The sequence below is a fragment of the Girardinichthys multiradiatus genome, chromosome 10, assembly GCF_021462225.1.
Source record: "Girardinichthys multiradiatus isolate DD_20200921_A chromosome 10, DD_fGirMul_XY1, whole genome shotgun sequence".
In the NCBI taxonomy this organism is placed as follows: Eukaryota; Metazoa; Chordata; class Actinopteri; order Cyprinodontiformes; family Goodeidae; genus Girardinichthys; species Girardinichthys multiradiatus.
The window spans coordinates 3,782,617-3,800,169 of record NC_061803.1 but is presented as its reverse complement, the minus strand read 5'-3'; positions in this window follow the sequence as shown (position 1 = coordinate 3,800,169).

The window sequence follows — 17,553 nt, the reverse complement described above, 5'->3', positions numbered from 1 at the left end:
CAGGTCAGGCACTTCTGCCGCTGTTTCTGGTTCAAAAGTGGCTTGACCTGGGGAATGCGGCACCTGTAGCCCATTTCCTGCACACGCCTGTGCACGGTGGCTCTGGATGTTTCTACTCCAGACTCAGTCCACTGCTTCCGCAGGTCCCCCAAGGTCTGGAATCGGCCCTTCTCCACAATCTTCCTCAGGGTCCGGTCACCTCTTCTCGTTGTGCAGCGTTTTCTGACACACTTTTTCCTTCCCACAGACTTCCCACTGAGGTGCCTTGATACAGCACTCTGGGAACAGCCTATTCGTTCAGAAATGTCTTTCTGTGTCTTACCCTCTTGCTTGAGGGTGTCAATAGTGGCCTTCTGGACAGCAGTCAGGTCGGCAGTCTTACCCATGATTGGGGTTTTGAGTGATGAACCAGGCTGGGAGTTTTAAAGGCCTCAGGAATCTTTTGCAGGTGTTTAGAGTTAACTCGTTGATTCAGATGATTAGGTTCATAGCTCGTTTAGAGACCCTTTTAATGATATGCTAATTTTGTGAGATAGGAATTTTGGGTTTTCATGAGCTGTATGCCACAATCATCCGTATTAAGACAATAAAAGACCTGAAATATTTCAGTTAGTGTGCAATGAATCTAAAATATATGAATGTTAAATTTTCATCATGACATTATGGAAAATAATGAACTTTATCACAATATGCTAATATTTTGAGAAGGACCTGTATTACTATGCATATTATTCAATAGACATTTTAAAGCCCTGTGAGTTATTTTGAGCTTGTCTACCATCTAAAGTGTGTGTTGCTTTTGGTATTAGTGAAAAAGGTGCAACATTACAAAGGAACACAAAGGGAAATTGGTATTTTCCTACACTTATTGTTTTCTCAAACTTCTTTCTGAGGAAGGGCATTAAAATAAGGTCAAGTGCTAAAATGATTAAGAGATAGCTAGGATTTTTTTAAACACTGAAATAATATGACCAATTAACATTTTACCAGCAGAGGATAACTCCATTTATTCTAAATCCTGGAGGCTGAAGCTAACTGCTGGTTAGAGAAGGGCTAAGACCAAAACATACTTCCACCTTCTTAAATAACGTCAGTCTCTTAAACAGAAGTATACATTCAAGACTGTGTGAAAAAGTGGAAAAAAGTACTGCCATATAAAAACATAGTTTTTATCTGGAGCACTATTTCATCAGATGATGACTTTTGGTCCCAATATTACTGCAGTTTCTATCTTTACGAGCGACTACAGAAACACCGGCGCCACACTGACAAGATGGGGTGTGTTCTTTCATTTCGGGAGGATGTGCACATTGCCGTTTTTTGTAACTTTCTCCATGCTGCACAAGAGGCACTCAGCAGACAAAAAGGGCTGTGCTGTATACTCAAAGCATGTTCGTTTCCACAGAGCTATGCGTGGTTGAATATAAATACAAAGAAAATATCTATTGCAAAATGTTACATTTTTAGAAATCTCCTAAAAGTAACACTTATAAGGTTACTTTGCAGTTGGAGTTTTAGATCATGAATGCAGGAATCTGGTATGTGTACATTTACCTTGATTTGCAGTAATACAGATAGTTTGAAAAAGGGGAAAATGCAGTGTTTGTACCTTTCCATGGGCTTTTCAGCAATTTTCTTTTTTTGTTCTGACTCTTTTTCCAAGATGAAAAAGGTTCAGACTGACAGAAAATGGTAAATTGTGCCGAGGAATCATATGCTACAATTATTTTTGAGAGAATCTTTATGTATTACTGCTTTGGCACTTTTGTAATTGTACTAGACACTGTAGCAGAGAGGAATAACCTTGGTGTCAATAAATTTGTAAAAACACCCTAAATGTGTTTAGAACTACAGCTTTTAATTTTTAAGTAAAGTTTGAATTCCCAGTAGAACTAAATTATTTATTTTTTTGTAAACAATCTACATTAATAATCTAGATGGACCAAAAAGAGACAGGAAGAGATGGAAATGCAGTAAGTTAATTTAAACAAAGAAAACTGTATATTTGTGTGGCACCCATTCATTTACAGTCTGGACCAGAGGGGGCAGCTCTGACTTCAGCTGGGAGGGGCTGCTGCATGAGGACTGGGTTGCCAGTGAGTGCTTTAAGATGGCAGAGGGGGGCCATAGGGGCCCGCTGCTCGTTGCTTTTTCAAAGGGTTTCCAATAACACCAGAAAAAAGTCATTTCATTTGTTGCTGGTTGCTTTATTGAGAAAGAGTTTCTAGTTGGGTCAGATTTCTCAATAAACACACACTAGTTGGCAATATTGTGTGTTAGCAAGGCTAAGGATGTTCATTATTTGGATTGAGATTTTCTGACAATATTAAAGAACCCATGTAGACACAGATGTTTATGTAAAAAGAGGAAAAAAATATTAATTTAAGAAAATAGCCTTAGCACTTAGCATGCACCAATTTGCAATACAAGTTTCAGGAAGAATGTTTGCTAACCTGCTGCAAACAACCAGTGTTCAGTGTAAATAACCCTAGGTTTTTATGTAAAGAACTCAAATAAGGATCAACACTAAAAAGCTTGGCAAAACAGCAGTTGAGTGAATTAATGGTGCGGTGCTGGTGGTGTAGGGGTTAAGCGCGCGACCATGTGCAGAGGCTATAGTCCTCGATGCAGCTGTCCCTGACCTAGTGACCTTTGCTGAATGTCTCCCCCTGTCTTTGCTCTCTTTCCTGTCTACCTACTGTCAGAAAAATGAAAAAAAATAAAGGCCTTTATTGCTGCAAAAAATATATAAAATAAAAAAAAAAAACAGCAGTGAATTAATAATTGATTTAGATTAAATCTTTGGAACTACTGTATCTTCTCACTGACTAGCTTTTAACTCCACTCTCTCCTAAGAGCCCATCTCTGTTTCTCCTAACTGAGATCAATGAGGTAGTGATCTACATCAGTTAAGATAAAAGGGACTCCATTCAAATAAAGCCAGTCCCTTAAAGCTGATAAATGTTTGATGTTTAAACTCCAAAAATATGTTTTATTGGCTAATAACACTCATTAACACCCATTTTCACTCTGTTCTCTTCATACATCAGAAGCCAAGTATGAGTAATGTTTCAACTCCTTTCTCTGTTTTTTTCATGTGCTGGTAAATGCTTTGAAGATTTCCAATGTTTGACATTTGAAATCCAGGAAATTCAGCTCAGAAAACTTGTTCTTATCTTTGCTCTGTTTAGATTTTGTTATTATCATTTTCCACTCTTCTGCAGTGCATTGTTAAAAGAAAAAGAAAGTCATAAAAGATGCTCCTGTCTTTGTGACCCTTCCTCATCTCAGCCGTCTGCATTATCTTCTCCATCTCCCCTCAGAGTCTCTCTCTGTCCCAACATTCATTAAACCCGCAGGACTTCCAGGTGGAGGGAGTGCACGTTGTGCGGCCACCGCCACCTAGATGGCCTCCTTGTCGTCATTTCTCGGCAGCGACTCATTTCTCCAGCTTTCTGAGCATGCACAGGTGAGTTTGTGCCCAGTCGCAGCGATGATCTGCCACCTCCTCTGTATGGTACACGGGGGTCCTAATTAGGCCTGAGAGCTGGAGAAAAGCAATCCCCTAGAACAAGCACCAGTCGGGCTCTGATTAGGCTCTGCTGGTGGATGGCTCTCCAGAGATTGCTTGCAGGTCAAATCTCTCTTTTTCTTTTTACATTTCTCTCTTAAACACACACACACACACATACTCAGCTTCCTCTTTCAAATATAAATCCCCTCAGGACTTCTGAATTCTTTCGCCTTTCTGAGCACTATCATATGACCTAAATATACTTAAGCTAATAAGGGTCTCATTTTCTGAATGATTATTTGATAATTATTGTATTAATTCATATTTGGTTTTACTATAAAGCAGTTCGACTAATTGGAAAGTCTCAAACAATTTTCCAAACATTCTTTTGTTTACCACGCTAATATGTTTGGATTACATCTGTGATTAAAAAATTTTCCCCTCTGAGAACAAGTTCATCTTTCCTGTTTCCAGAGCATACAATGATAATTAAATATAATCCTGACAGTGGCTGAAGACAGACTTTTTATTGTTCAAATATGACTCTGATGTTCTTGTCAATGATGTAGTTCATCTCCACCATAACCCTGTTTGCTTGATGTAGCCTACAACATTCGCACTTTTAGATTTTTAATGAGCATGGAGGAAAGATGGAGATGAAGGCTTATTTCCAAAAAGGAATCTTCCCTCAAATCAGCAGCACTGGGATAATTTTTACATGTACTTGTTAACAATGTTGTAGCAAGTGTTAATCCACGCCTACAGGAAAACATAAATTACATAGCGCTCTATTTAAGCAGCAGCAAATAATACAAGCACATATATCCACTCGGCTCACCTCTGTCTCTCTCGGCGTCTGCTTGTGATGTTCTCTTGGGATTGCACAAAATTCCCCACTATCTGAATGAGACAGCAGCTGACACTGCAGAGGCAGAGATTCAGCAGTGCACCTCATTCAGTCCTAATGTTTCAGAATAGTTTAGCTTCTGCAGCCGACAGGGTGTCCCAATGGTCGAAATCACCAGTGGCGTAGGAGCCAAATTAAAATGAAGTGCTGACAACTATGGCACAGTCACCAGCATGTAATAGTGCATGCTCTACAACTATTTGCAGACCAGTGTTAGAGCAGCGTTCAGGAGAGAGAACTCTTCACGAGCATGGGCATGTGATGTGGGAAATAAACTTTTGAATGCACCAAAGAAGTTAGGGACTGAAAGTAATTGAACCTTTTTGCGAGAAATAACATTTAAAATGTATTGTTTATTTTATGCTTTTGAAGCTAATTAAATATTTTATTGTGTCATAACTGATACATTAAATGTTTTTGCATTTTTCTTATTTTTCCAGACAAAGAATATGAGTGTTTGCATTAAAAAAAAACCTATGCCAGAAATGCACAAAAAATGCAATTGATGCACTGACATATAAAGCACTAGGGATCCCAGGCTGTATCAGTGATACATGAAACGTAGGTTGTATGCGGAGGCTTGCAGGTAGACGGAGACGAACCGCTGAGGGACTGATCACTGTCTCAATCTCATAAGGTCCGATGAAACGAGGCGAACGTTTTCGGGACATAGACTTCAATGGTACGTCACGTGCTGATAACCAAACCTTTTGGCCGGGCTGATATTCCGGGGCAGGTCGGCATCGTCGATCAGCGAACTGTTTGTTCTGTTCTGTGGTTCGTTGGAGGGTTTGGATGGTGGAATTCCATATGGTCCTGCAGCGACAGATGTGTTGGTGGACCGAAGGAACCGTGATGTCTGTCTCATCGGCAGAAAACAACGGTGGCTGGTAACCTAGGGATGCTTCGAAAGGGGAACGTCCTGAAACATGAGAGTTCAGAGCATATTCAAACCATGGCAGGTATGAGCACCAGTTTGTTGGATTAGTAGACGTGAGACAACGTAGAGTGGATTCAAGTTGTTGATTGAGTCTCTGTTTGTCCGTTGGATTGAGGATGATAGCCTGAGGTCAGTGAAACTCTAGCTCCCAAAGTTAAACAAAACTGCTTCCAGACCCGAGAGATGAATTGCGGACCTCGGTCAGACAGGATGTCATGCCATGTAAACGAAAAACATGTTTGGTGAGAAGTTTGGTGGTTTGCAGACCAGACAGAAGTTTCCTGAGTGGAATGAGATGGCATGTTTTAGAGAATCGGTCAACAATTGTGAGGATAGTGGTCATACCTGAAGATGAGGGTAAACCAGTAACAAAGTCCAAAGCCTTATGCGAACAGGGACGACCAGGGAGACTGAGTGGTTGGAGGAGACCTGCGGGGGGTTGATTGCTGGTTTTGTTTCTGGCACATGTGGAACAAGCCTGAACAAAGTCTTTAACATCCTTGTGGACTGAAGGCCATCAAAAGGTCCTTGTCCTGCTCACTCCGGGATGAGCAGAGAACTTAACTGTGTGCAACCAATCAAACAGAATCAGAATCAGAAAAGCTTTATTGCCAAGTACGTTTTTGGACATATAAGGAATTTGTTTTGGCGTAGTCGGTGCAATACAGTACAAATTAAACAGTATAAACATATCTACAATATAATATAAATATATGTGCACAGTTTTAAGTGAGTGAGAGTAAATATAGAGCAGTATTGGGTGCGAGAGCAGTACAATAGTGCAGATGATCATTGTGCAAGTAAAGCAGGAGTCCAAGCTGAGCGTTAATGTAACTCATAGAGTTGCAGGTTACAGGTGTCCTGTCAGCAAAAAAGGGGGGGTGTGGGGGAAAGGGAGAATGTCAGGGTGGTTTCCGGGCTTTGTTAACCAGGCTGGTGGCAGATGGGAAAAAACTGTTGTTGTGGCATGAGGTTTTGGTCCGGATGGACCGTAGCGTCAGGGAGTCAGAAACGTGCTTCCCCAGCCTCAGGCGCTGCTTCCTGTCAGACAGGAAGTCAGTGATCCACCTACAGGTGGAGTCGGGCACACTGAGTTGGGAGAGCTTCTCCTGGAGCAGAGCTGGGACGATGGTGTTGAAGGCAGAGCTGAAATCCCCAAACAGGATCCTGGCGTAGGTTCCTGTGGAGTCCAGGTGCCGGAGGATGAAGTGAAGGGCTAAGTTGACTGCATCATCTACAGACCTGTTGGCTCTGTAGGCAAACTGCAGGGGGTCCAGGAGGGGGTCGGTGATGTCTTTTAGGTGTGAGAGCACAAGGTGCTCAAAGGACTTCATCACCACAGAGGTCAGGGCGACGAGTCTGAAGTCATTAAGCCCTGTGGTCCTTGGCTTCTTGGGAACAGGGACGATGGTGGAGGACTTGAAGCAGGCTGGCACATGACATGTCTCCAGTGAGGTGTTAAAAATGTCTGTGAAGACTGGAGACAGCTGATCAGCGCAGTGCTTCAGGCTGGCTGGTGAGACAGAATCCAGTCCAGCAGCTTTCCGGGGGTTCTGTCTCCTGAAGAGTTTGTTGACGTCCCTCTCCTGGATGGAAAGAGCCGTCCCCGGCGTGGGTAGGGGGCTGGTGGGGATCTTCGGGGTGGGGGTTGGAGGTGCCAAGGCCCCTCTTGAGGTTGGGGAGGTGGGGGTGGTGGATTGTGGCTGCAGCTGTTGGGGGGTGTCGTGGGGGATGGTTGCAGGACTGTCCCTTTGTCTTTCAAAGCGGCAGTAGAACTCGTTCAGGTCGTTGGCGAAGCGTCGGTCGTTGATGGAGTGGGGGGCTTTCAGCTTGTCGTTGGTGATCTGCCTGAGCCCTTTCCAGACAGATGCAGAGTCGTTGGCTGAGAACTGGTTTTGGAGCTTCTCAGAGTACAGTCATTTGGCCTCAATCACTGCCTTGACAAACTAGTACTTCGCCTCTCTGTATATGTCTTTGTCCCCACTCGTGAAGGCTTTTTCCTTATCCAGTCTTAACCTTCTGAGTTTGGCTGTGAACCAGGGTTTGTTGTTGTTGTAACTCACCCTGGTGCATGATGGTACACAGCTGTCCTCACAGAAGCTGATGTAGGAAGTCACAGCCTCTGTGTACTCATCCAGACTGTTGGTAGTAGTCCTGAACACATCCTAGTCTGTACAGCCTAAACACGCCTGGAGATTCTCCACAGCCTCACTGCTCCACTTCCTTGACATCCTCACAACAGGTTTGCAGAGCTTTAGTTTCTGCCTGTATGCAGGAATCAGGTGGACCATGATGTGGTCGGATTGGCCCAGTGCTGCACGTGGGACGGCGTGATAAGCGTCTCTGATGGTGGTGTGACAGTGATCAGAATGTTGTCTTCTCTGGTCGGACTTTTAATAAACTGTCTATATTTGGGGAGTTCGTGGGTGAGATTACCTTTGTTAAAGTCGCCAACGACGATAACTAAGGAGTCCGGGTTGGTCCGCTCCACACTCCACACAGTATCTGGTCGGCGAGCATGCGCTGTGCGACCTGCACGTTAGCTTGCGGCGGGATGTAAACACCGACCAGGATGAACGAAGCGAACTCACGGGGGGAATAGAAAGACTTACAGTTTATGATGAAGGATTCCAGGTCTGGAAAACAATGCTGCTGAATCACCGTCACGTCGTTGCACCAACCACTGTTGAGGTAAAAACAGATTCCTCCACTTTTCGCTTTGCCGGAGAGTTCCGTGTCTCTGTAGAGCTGGAATCCTGCCAGCTGCAGCGCAGAGTCCGGTATTAATCCACACAGCCACGTCAATGAGTCTATGACGAACTTGAAGTGGGACATAGGTGCGATTGGGTGGTCCTGTGCCAGGGTCGGGTTCCTGTTGTTGTGCTCTGAGGATTATGTCTTCCATCTCCCACCTGAGCGCCCCGACCGTCCAATTGGGCGGTAGAATGGGAGCTGGCTCCTTTATAGAATCATCAACTGCAAACTGTCTGGAGAGTGCATCAGGTTTAGTGTTCTTAGTTCCAGGTCTGAAAGAAATACAAAGATCAAAACGTGAAAAGAACAAAGACCACTGGGACTGACGTGGGTTCAATTTTTTAGCAGACTGTATGTAAGTCAAGTTCTTATGGTCCGTCCAGACTTGAACTGGATGTTCCGTGGCCTCAAGCCAGTGGCGCCATTCCTCAAGAGCTAACTTAATAGCTAGTAGTTCTCTATCCCCAATGTCATAGTTTCTCTCTGCATTGTTCAATCTGCATGAAAAGAAAGCACAAGGATGTAGTCTCCCATCGTCAGAGTTCTGCAATAAAACTGCTCCAACCCCAATATCAGAGGCATCAACCTCTAAAATAAAGTGTTTTGAAGAGTCAGGGTGAATTAAGATGGAAGCTTGAGAGAACTTCCTCTTTAGTGCCTGGAATGCTTCTTCAGCCTCGGGTGGCCATGAAAATGAAACCTTTGAAGAGTTTAAGGCAGTAAGTGGTGCGGTTGTAAAAGTTTGCACATCTGAGGAATCTCTGTAATGCTTTGTGGGTGTCCGGTACAGGCCACTCCAGGACTGCCTTAATCCTCTCGGGGTCAGATCGTACCTTTCCACCCTTGAGAATATATCCTAAAAAGGTGACTGAGGTTTGGTGAAACTCACACTTTTCACCCTTTACAAAGAGACGGTTTTCCAGAAGACGTTGAAGTACTTGGCGAACATGGCGACTCTGCTCCTCAATGTTCTTAGAATAGATCAGAATGTTGTCTAGATACACAAAAACAAAAATGTTCAAAAAATCTCTAAGCACATCGTTAACAAGGGCCTGACAGACAGCAGGAACATTGCATAGACCAAAAGGCATGACCAGGTATTCAAAGTGACCGAGTGGAGTCTTGAAGGCCGTCTTCCACTCATCCCCCTGGCGGATCATAACAAGATGGTAAGCATTTCTCAGATCTAGTTTAGTAAATACTGTGGCACCATGAACTGGTTCAAAAGCTGGGGAAAGTAGTGGAAGAGGATACTTGTTTTTGACGGTGATTTGATTAAGACCCCTATAGTCAATACAGGGTCTCAATTACCCATCCTTCTTCCCTACAAAAAAATATCCGGCCCCAAGAGGTGAAGAAGATGGTCGGATTATACCTGCAGATAAGGATTCACTAATATAATTCTCCATAGATTTCTGTTTGGGATGAGATATTGTATAGTCTGCTAGATAGTAAGGGGCGCCAGGTAGAAGGTCGATAGCGCAGTCATAAGGCCTATGGGGTGGTAAGGACAAAGCCTTGTTCTTACTAAAAACTCCCTTGAGGTCATGATATTCTGGGGGTACATGTGATAGATCAATGTCCTCATGTGTAATTCGCTGTAAGGCCTGTCCATCAAGGGACAACACAGATCGAGGGGAAGCAAGAGGTTCAACCTCAATTCTGGCTTGGCTTACTAATCCTGAATCGATCAAATTCTGTTCACTTCCGGAATCGATCAAAGCGAACATAATCAACGTCTGTTGATTAACTGTGATAGTGGCTGGCAAGCTGAGTCTAGGGACTTTACTTTACTTTAATGAATAGTCCGCCAACCCCCCTTTCCTGGTTAGTGGACCCTGCCTTTTGGCTGCCCAGGACAAACAGGACAGTCAGCTACAAAATGGTCAAGAGAACCATATTAAAAGCACTGCTTGGCTTGTCTGCGTCTCTGTCTCTCTTCTGGAGTTAACCGGGTGCGTCCTATCAACATAGGTTCTGACCCAGTAGCTAAGGTGCTGAGTGGGTTTAGCAATGGGTGAAAGGTTAATCCGTGATCTAATACTAGATCTTTCTGTTCTGGTTTTCCTTCTCTCCCTTATTCTGTTATCCACTTTTGTGGCCAAAGAAATTACTCCATTCAATGTGGTAGGTTCATCAACCAGAGCTAACTTGTCTAAGGCATGAAAAAATGCTGACTTTAAAGCAAAATCATCCCAACTGGAAGCTGCTGCCAAAGTACGAAATTCTATTGAAAACTCAGTGAGGGTTTCAATATTGCGTTGCTTTAATGCCCGCAGCTGCCGTCCAGTGTCTGATCTATCTAATTCTGAGGAAATTGTCTGCTTAAATTCCGAAATAAATTCTTGAAAGGTACAACCAAAATTACAAGAAGCTGAAAATCGGGCCTCGGCACATTGCAAAGCCTTGCCGGTCCATAAACCAATGATGTATGAAATTTTAACATCATTATGCGGGAAGGAACTTGGAGAGCAGTTGAAAACTAGGGTACATTGGAGTAAAAACCCTCTACAATTACCCACCTCTCCAGAAAACTTATCAGGGTTATTGGAAATGACATCACGAGAGTGAGGCGGCTGTGGAGTTACCGGGGATGCAGCAGCGCCATCTACCAGTGTGGTGGACTGGCTACTGAGGGTCTGCTGTAGCATGGAGGTGATCTGCACTAACTGCTGGTTAGATTGACGCTGCTGCTCTGTAAGAAAATGGAGAGATGAATTATGAGAAGGAAGCGGATTTGCATGTTCTGAAAGAGTTATTCGGAGTGTTTCTGCAGGGTCTTGTTGGCCAAAGTGTTCTGTCATTTTCTGTATAGATCTGACCCACATACAGAGAACACTCGGAAGAGAAAGTTTTATGGATTTTATTGTCAACAAAGTAATCTGGGATGAGGACTGGAAACACCAACTGTACGGGAAGGAAGAAGAATGAACTGGTGAACAAACTGGTGAATGATATGAGGTAAGTGATTACTTAGATCTGAGAAATGGCTTACTAAATTGTAGTAGCTTGAACCACCAGGGAGAGAGAGATTCAGAGTCTTAACTTGCGAAGGGAGATCGTTCAGTTATCTTCTTTGTTGTGATCTTGGTGCCAGCCAAATGGAGCTCAGGTGCCGATGTTTGAGATGGAGGAAGGGGCAGGGTATGCTGATGCCTGGGTCCTGGGGTTGGAGGAAATGGGAAGCCGCCAGTTTGGTCCGTGTCTGAAAGGTACAGATGGTAGTGAGAGAAATCCACAGGAAGATAGATCCTTAACTCAGTAGTTGATAATCCAGATGTTCAGAGAAACTCTGGAACGAAGTCGGTACTCAGCAAGGTAAACAAAGCCTCAGGTAAAAACCTGCGTGGGAACAAAATACAAAGTTACATGAATTTCAAGAAACGAAGCAAAGATCAGTAGAGGCTGAGCTTGTTACCACTAAGGCAAACACTCTGGCATCGAAGTGCTGGCAGCCTCCCGCTTAAGTACTCCTCCAAGCAATCAGCAGATAGGAGACACCTGTCATCTAGCGCACCTGAGTACTCCAGCACCAACCGAGAAACACTGAATGGTTATGAAGACAAGTACACCAAACACACACACACACACACACATACAGACTCTGACAAAAGGATGCTGTGAGTGAGGTCCAAACAGCACCCCTCCTTTTCTGTTTTAGCTCAGAGATTAGCTACAAATCCATGTGATGCAGATTTACATGCTAGAAGCATACATGGAGGTGTCATTAATCTCTCCTGTTATGTTCAGAACAAAGTACAACAGAGGGTCACTTTAAAGAAAAACATGAGGAAAAAAATTGTTTTTCGCTGCTCACCCAAAGACAAAAAGAGAATAAAAAGTTGAAATTACCATAAAAATGTTAAAAAATACAGTTGAATTGATGAGGAAAAGTGAAAAAACTAAATAAAAATGAAAACAAAATAAATAAATAAAGTTGAAATGACACTGGTTGAAAGAAATGTCTGTGACACACTTTTCCCACAAATGCAGAAATTGAAAGTAAACATCTTAATATTGAAGGAATTGGGCAGTAGTGACACAAAATAAGCATATTTTGATGTTAAACTTTGCAAGTCCAAAGTTGCCTGGAAATGACGTCAAAGGGGAAGTTGCCGGTCATTCATTGTGCGAGTGTCAATGATAAACCTTTCAGGTAGAAGCCAAGTTGCGTAAAAACAGAGTTAATATGGTGAAACAGTGGATTCCTGGTGGTGGCGGCAACACTACGACAGCAGCCGTTAGTCTGCACTACTTTCATGAAGTGAAGAGTATCAGAGCTGGAAATCTGAGGGATAGATGGGCTGGTACCACCAAGCACAGCCAGGTGTAATCGGAGGACTTCTCAGCAAACTGCTTCGAACAACAAACCTCTGAATTCAACAGAGAAATGATGTCAGAGGTCAGGATATCTGACAGACTAAGGAGAATGTTGAAGCACAGTCTATAGCCTCACTGTTCAGAGCATCTGATGGGAAAAGATCGGCAAATAATCCAAAATTATTAATTATTAATTATTATTAAAAGAAGATAAATTACACACACATACAATATATTTAAATAATTGTTTCTCTATAGATTCTGAAATACAGTTAAAAAATTAACCACCTGGGAGTGTCTTCAGATCTTGAATCATCCATTGTGTCTGCTGCTGCTGCTCCATGCTGCTCAGCTTCACCTTCAGTTGTTTCACTCAGTCCCGTATTTACTGTAACCCTGGATTTACACTGTATCTGCTCTGGTCCGGTCTGGTCCATTGCAGATCACGCAATAAAAGCCGGTGATAAATGCAGTAGCAAGTCCAAAACAAGTCATTCTGTAGAAGTTAAACCAGTTAAGCTGCTTCATTTTTCATTTTATGCATCCAGACATTTTCATGGTTTGTTTTACAATGGGTGAGTTCACTGAGTGCAGCGAAGCTATCTTTGTTGCTTAATTTGGTGCATTTAATGTTTAATTGCTCGGTTTCAGATGTTGAAATTTACCATATATCTCAACAATTGTTTATTTCTGTGGCATGAATTTACTTTTTAAAATGTTTCTTTCCATAAATGTAATTGGATTTATCATGAAAATTTGATGTCACCTGCACTTTAAGCAGGAGGGGACGAAATAGGAATGAGTAGGTAAAACTACGTGTATAAATAAATGAAGGGCCAATTTGACCTGGAGCCACATTAGCAGGAAAAAAGCAATGCTGTAGCTGTTTTGAGCTCGGAGCCATGCAACACTAACCAGGCTATTCAGTTGGTTCCAATCACTTTTTTGTGGCAGCAGCTAAGAACAATGTTCCTTCTTGGTCCAGTCTTATTAGATCTGTAGACATAAAGGGCGGAGAGTTGTTAGCACCACCTGTGAACGTGTTTTTAAAAGAAAAAAGAGAGGGCTAAACGGCGAACAAGCCATATTCTGCTGGACGCTTTCATGTTTCAGGCGTGTGAAATTTAGCAACCTTCTAAAACCAGTGCCAGCTCCTTTTTGCTTCATCTATTTGTCTAACAAGTGAGAGTCTTCTCTGAAGCTACTAAAATGAGATGGAGAGCTGATTAAACTGGAAGAGTAGTCAAACCTCCGTGTCTATCTCACCAGGAGATGTGTTCTAATTAGAGAATGTGCCTCACATCTCACTGAGAACGAATAACATGCTTCATCCCGACGCTGCCTTGAGACAAACCTCAACAGAGAAACACATCTGATGCAGCAGAAACCTCCGGACTTCAGAGCGCACCTGATTGACATGCTGCACAACAGACGTCTGATGCCACTGTGTTATGTGGCAGTAGTCTCCAAACAAGAAGTCTTAAAAAGAAAAAAACATGGATTGACCTCCATGTACTTTCATGGGATTTTATGTGTTTGAGCAACACATAGTAGTGTATTATTGTGAAGGAGCAGGAAAGTTTTAACGAATAAAAATTTTAAATGTGGAACATTTGTATTTAGCCCTTGTGAGTAAATACTTTCTAGAACCACCTCTTGGTGGAGTTACAGCAGCGCGTTTTTTGGGGGGCTATGTCTATAGAAAAGCATTTTTTAAAGACTGGTCTCTCAGTTGGATTTAGGTCTGGAATTTGACTAGGCCATTCTGACAGGTGAAGAAGCTTTGATCTACACCACCCTGCTGTTGCTCTGTCAGAATGTTTAGTGTTGTTGACCTGACTGTCCAGGTCTCAAGTCTTTTGCAGTCTGTAGCAGGTCTTCTTCCAGGATTGTCCCACATGTAGCGCCATTCATCCTCTAAGCAGCTCTGATCACCTTCCCTGTCCCTACTGAAGAAAAGCATCCCCACATCATGATGCTGCCACCACCATGTTACACTTTTGGATGGTGTGCCCAACTAGTAAGGGGCTGCATACAAATGCAAGCCACACCTTTCAGATTTGTAATGTTTAAAAAAAAAAAACTTGGAAAATCTTGTCACTTTCCTTCTACTTTAGAATTACATACTATATTAATTACATTAAAGCCCAATAAAATACACAAAAGCCTCTGGTTGTAACATGAAAAATTGTGGAAAAGTTCAATGACAACAGTAAAAATTGGTGGTCTGTGTTCACTGACAAGACCAACAACAATTGGCTCAACCAGCCAATAACAATGCATTTTACAGGATCTCATACATTCAAAAAGAGTCGGAACATGTTAACTACCAGACGTTTAGTAATCATCAATGACTCATTAAAAGAGATACAAATCATCAGAAGTGGAAATAAGCAAGTGAATCCAACTATCATTATATGTTATATGCTAGGCTGCCGTTATGGACTTTAAAGCTGGGGTTGATGAGAAATCTCAGACAACCTCGAGTTTTGGAGTTGTTCTTCTGGCTAGGTCATCTTTCTCTTGGGATACATTCATACACAGACAGAGTTCATGACGTTTTCCTATTTAAAACATCCATTAAAACGGGAATCATTCCTTTTTCAAGATGGCAAGCTGTCCTGACCTAAAAGCAACAAATCAGAGCCTGTTGGGGTGTGGAATGAGTGATCAGCTCAAATCAACGGTCAGACTCAGAGGAACGACAGAGACCCTTGCTACTCGCAGCGAGGGTAATCACACTGACTACATAGCTGTGATTACCGACAGAGTTTATTTTATACAGCAAAGTAAACAGACATATCAGGTTACAAAATAGGGGAGTGAGACAGGTCAGGCAAAGTTAGAGAGTGGAAAGAGGAACAGCTGGTTCTGCTTTTGGGTGTTGCGAAACCAGCTACACATAGACCAAAATAACAAGTGAGTGCAGAATATTTCAGAACGCTGGGTCACATCTGCATGTGACCTTTTAGAGTAGACAAGAAATATAAGTGAGTGATAATGGTGAACATCAATGTATATACATTCAACCTAACAGAGCCCAACCATGATGCTACCACCACCATGTTTAGCAACTGAGAGGAGGTTCCTATGGTGGTTTTTCAAATCTCGTTTAAAATATTTCAAGTAAACAAGAGATGAAAGGGAATTTACTATTTTTCTCACACACAACCGCTGATGTTAAACAACAGAATATTAAAATGATCTCAGTGCTTATTACTAGTCTTATTTCTCTCTATATAATTTATCAGTCTGTGGACCATAAGGTCACATTCTCCAGAGATACGTTGACATGCTTTACTTGAAAATCTGATTATGTTTCTGTTATACTTATGTAAAAATATACATAGCTCTCAATTTGGACAATAGTGTAATAGCATTTTGACTGAAGGTCACTTTTAATCATAGTCAAAACCTGATTAAGTGCTTTTCATCCAGATATTGGCTTCAGTATTTATCATTGGCTTTTATCTGTGCAGTGCTCTACTTCAGAAATATTTAAATTTCATTCCATCACAGAGTAATGCACAAACTCACTTTGTAGCAGGGTCCAATCTCCTAGGGCAGCTTGTCTCAGATTGGATGTCAGCTGCTGGAGACAGATGCACTCATCACAGCTTTTATGAATGCATCACCTTTTATGTTCATCCAAACATTAATTTATCTCGTTCATGGAATTAAACAGGACAGAACTTCATTCACAAATCCCCGAGAAAATTGGAACTTTCAGGAACTGTGCTGCTTGTAAGACAGATACCTGCAGCCAAAATATCAGCAAATCCTTTAGCTGGCTGCTAGTTCAAGCCTCATCTTCGATGGACTATATTCTCTCATGTTTGTGTACGTGTGCTCTTTGCTTGAACATGCTTTTATTTTTTTGAGCAAATATGGCTTGTGAAAAATATCAAAGGGTGATATTTGCCTCCATGAAACTCCACAACATTAAAGACTCCCCCTCCAGTCCCACAAGAACCAAAGAACCTCGGGTTTTCTACCCGCATGCAGCTTCATCTGTCTTCCATCTCAGCATTGCCCAAACTCAAAAGGCAAAAGCCTCTAATGATATGATTTGCAAGATGGAGAGGCTGCTGCCAATAAAACAAGGAAGGAAGGGGGGAAAAAAGATCAGCAACCAAACAGACTCATTTTGGATGATTGACATCTCTGCATCTCTTTATTATTCCTATGATGTTCGTCCAGAATCGCAGTTCGTCAGAAACTGTGGTCTCACACTTTGGCTGATGCAGCAATCTGGTGTTGTGTGCCTCTCTGCCTGCCAACCACCTGGCTGGAAGATGCATAATCACCCTCCCAGTCAATCACTCCTCACACAGCCAATGTTGTAGGATGGGTGTCGGAGGAAGTACGGCAGACATGCACGGCTGTATGTCCGACTTTGACACTTTACACCTTGCTCTCCCAGCATTCCCGATAAGTCTTCAGTGCTGACAGGGCACCCGTTGTTCCAGCAACGCTCCAATTTGCATTATGCAGGAGAGATGGAGAGAAGGAACATAGCAGCTGGGTCTCAGCTTTCTCGCATGGTTTAGTGAGAATCTCCTCTCAGTTTAACATGACAAAGCTGACTGAATAGCTATGAATCGATTCATTAAATAAAAGCTGTGAGGTGTTAGTAAGGAGATTATTTTCTCATTTATGACACCATACAAATTATTTTGAATACCTTCAGCAAGCTATGTTTCTGATTAACAACTGCACAACCTCATCTGGTTGTTTCCAAGGCACCACTTGAAGTTATGTAACTCAGCCATGGATGTCCTACATGGCTCGTCATGTATATTGCATGAACTTAAAAAGCAGCTCTCCACTTGACTGCACTGAGGGGTTACTTCATCTTTCATCTCTGATTAAAAAAAAGGAGCCAGAGCACTCCACCACTGTGCTCGAGAGTAGAGAAATAATTGAGTCCATCCTAACAAGTAAATCTTTTAATTTGTTTTTCACATAGCAGAAAAACAACTTCTTACACTGAGAATGCATTTGATTACATGCAGCGAGTTATTTATGCTGTTATAATGAACTGATTAGGTGATTTAAATGAAAAAGAGGATTGGTCATTTTGGCGTTGTTTAGAACTGAGGAAAATTGAGAAAAACA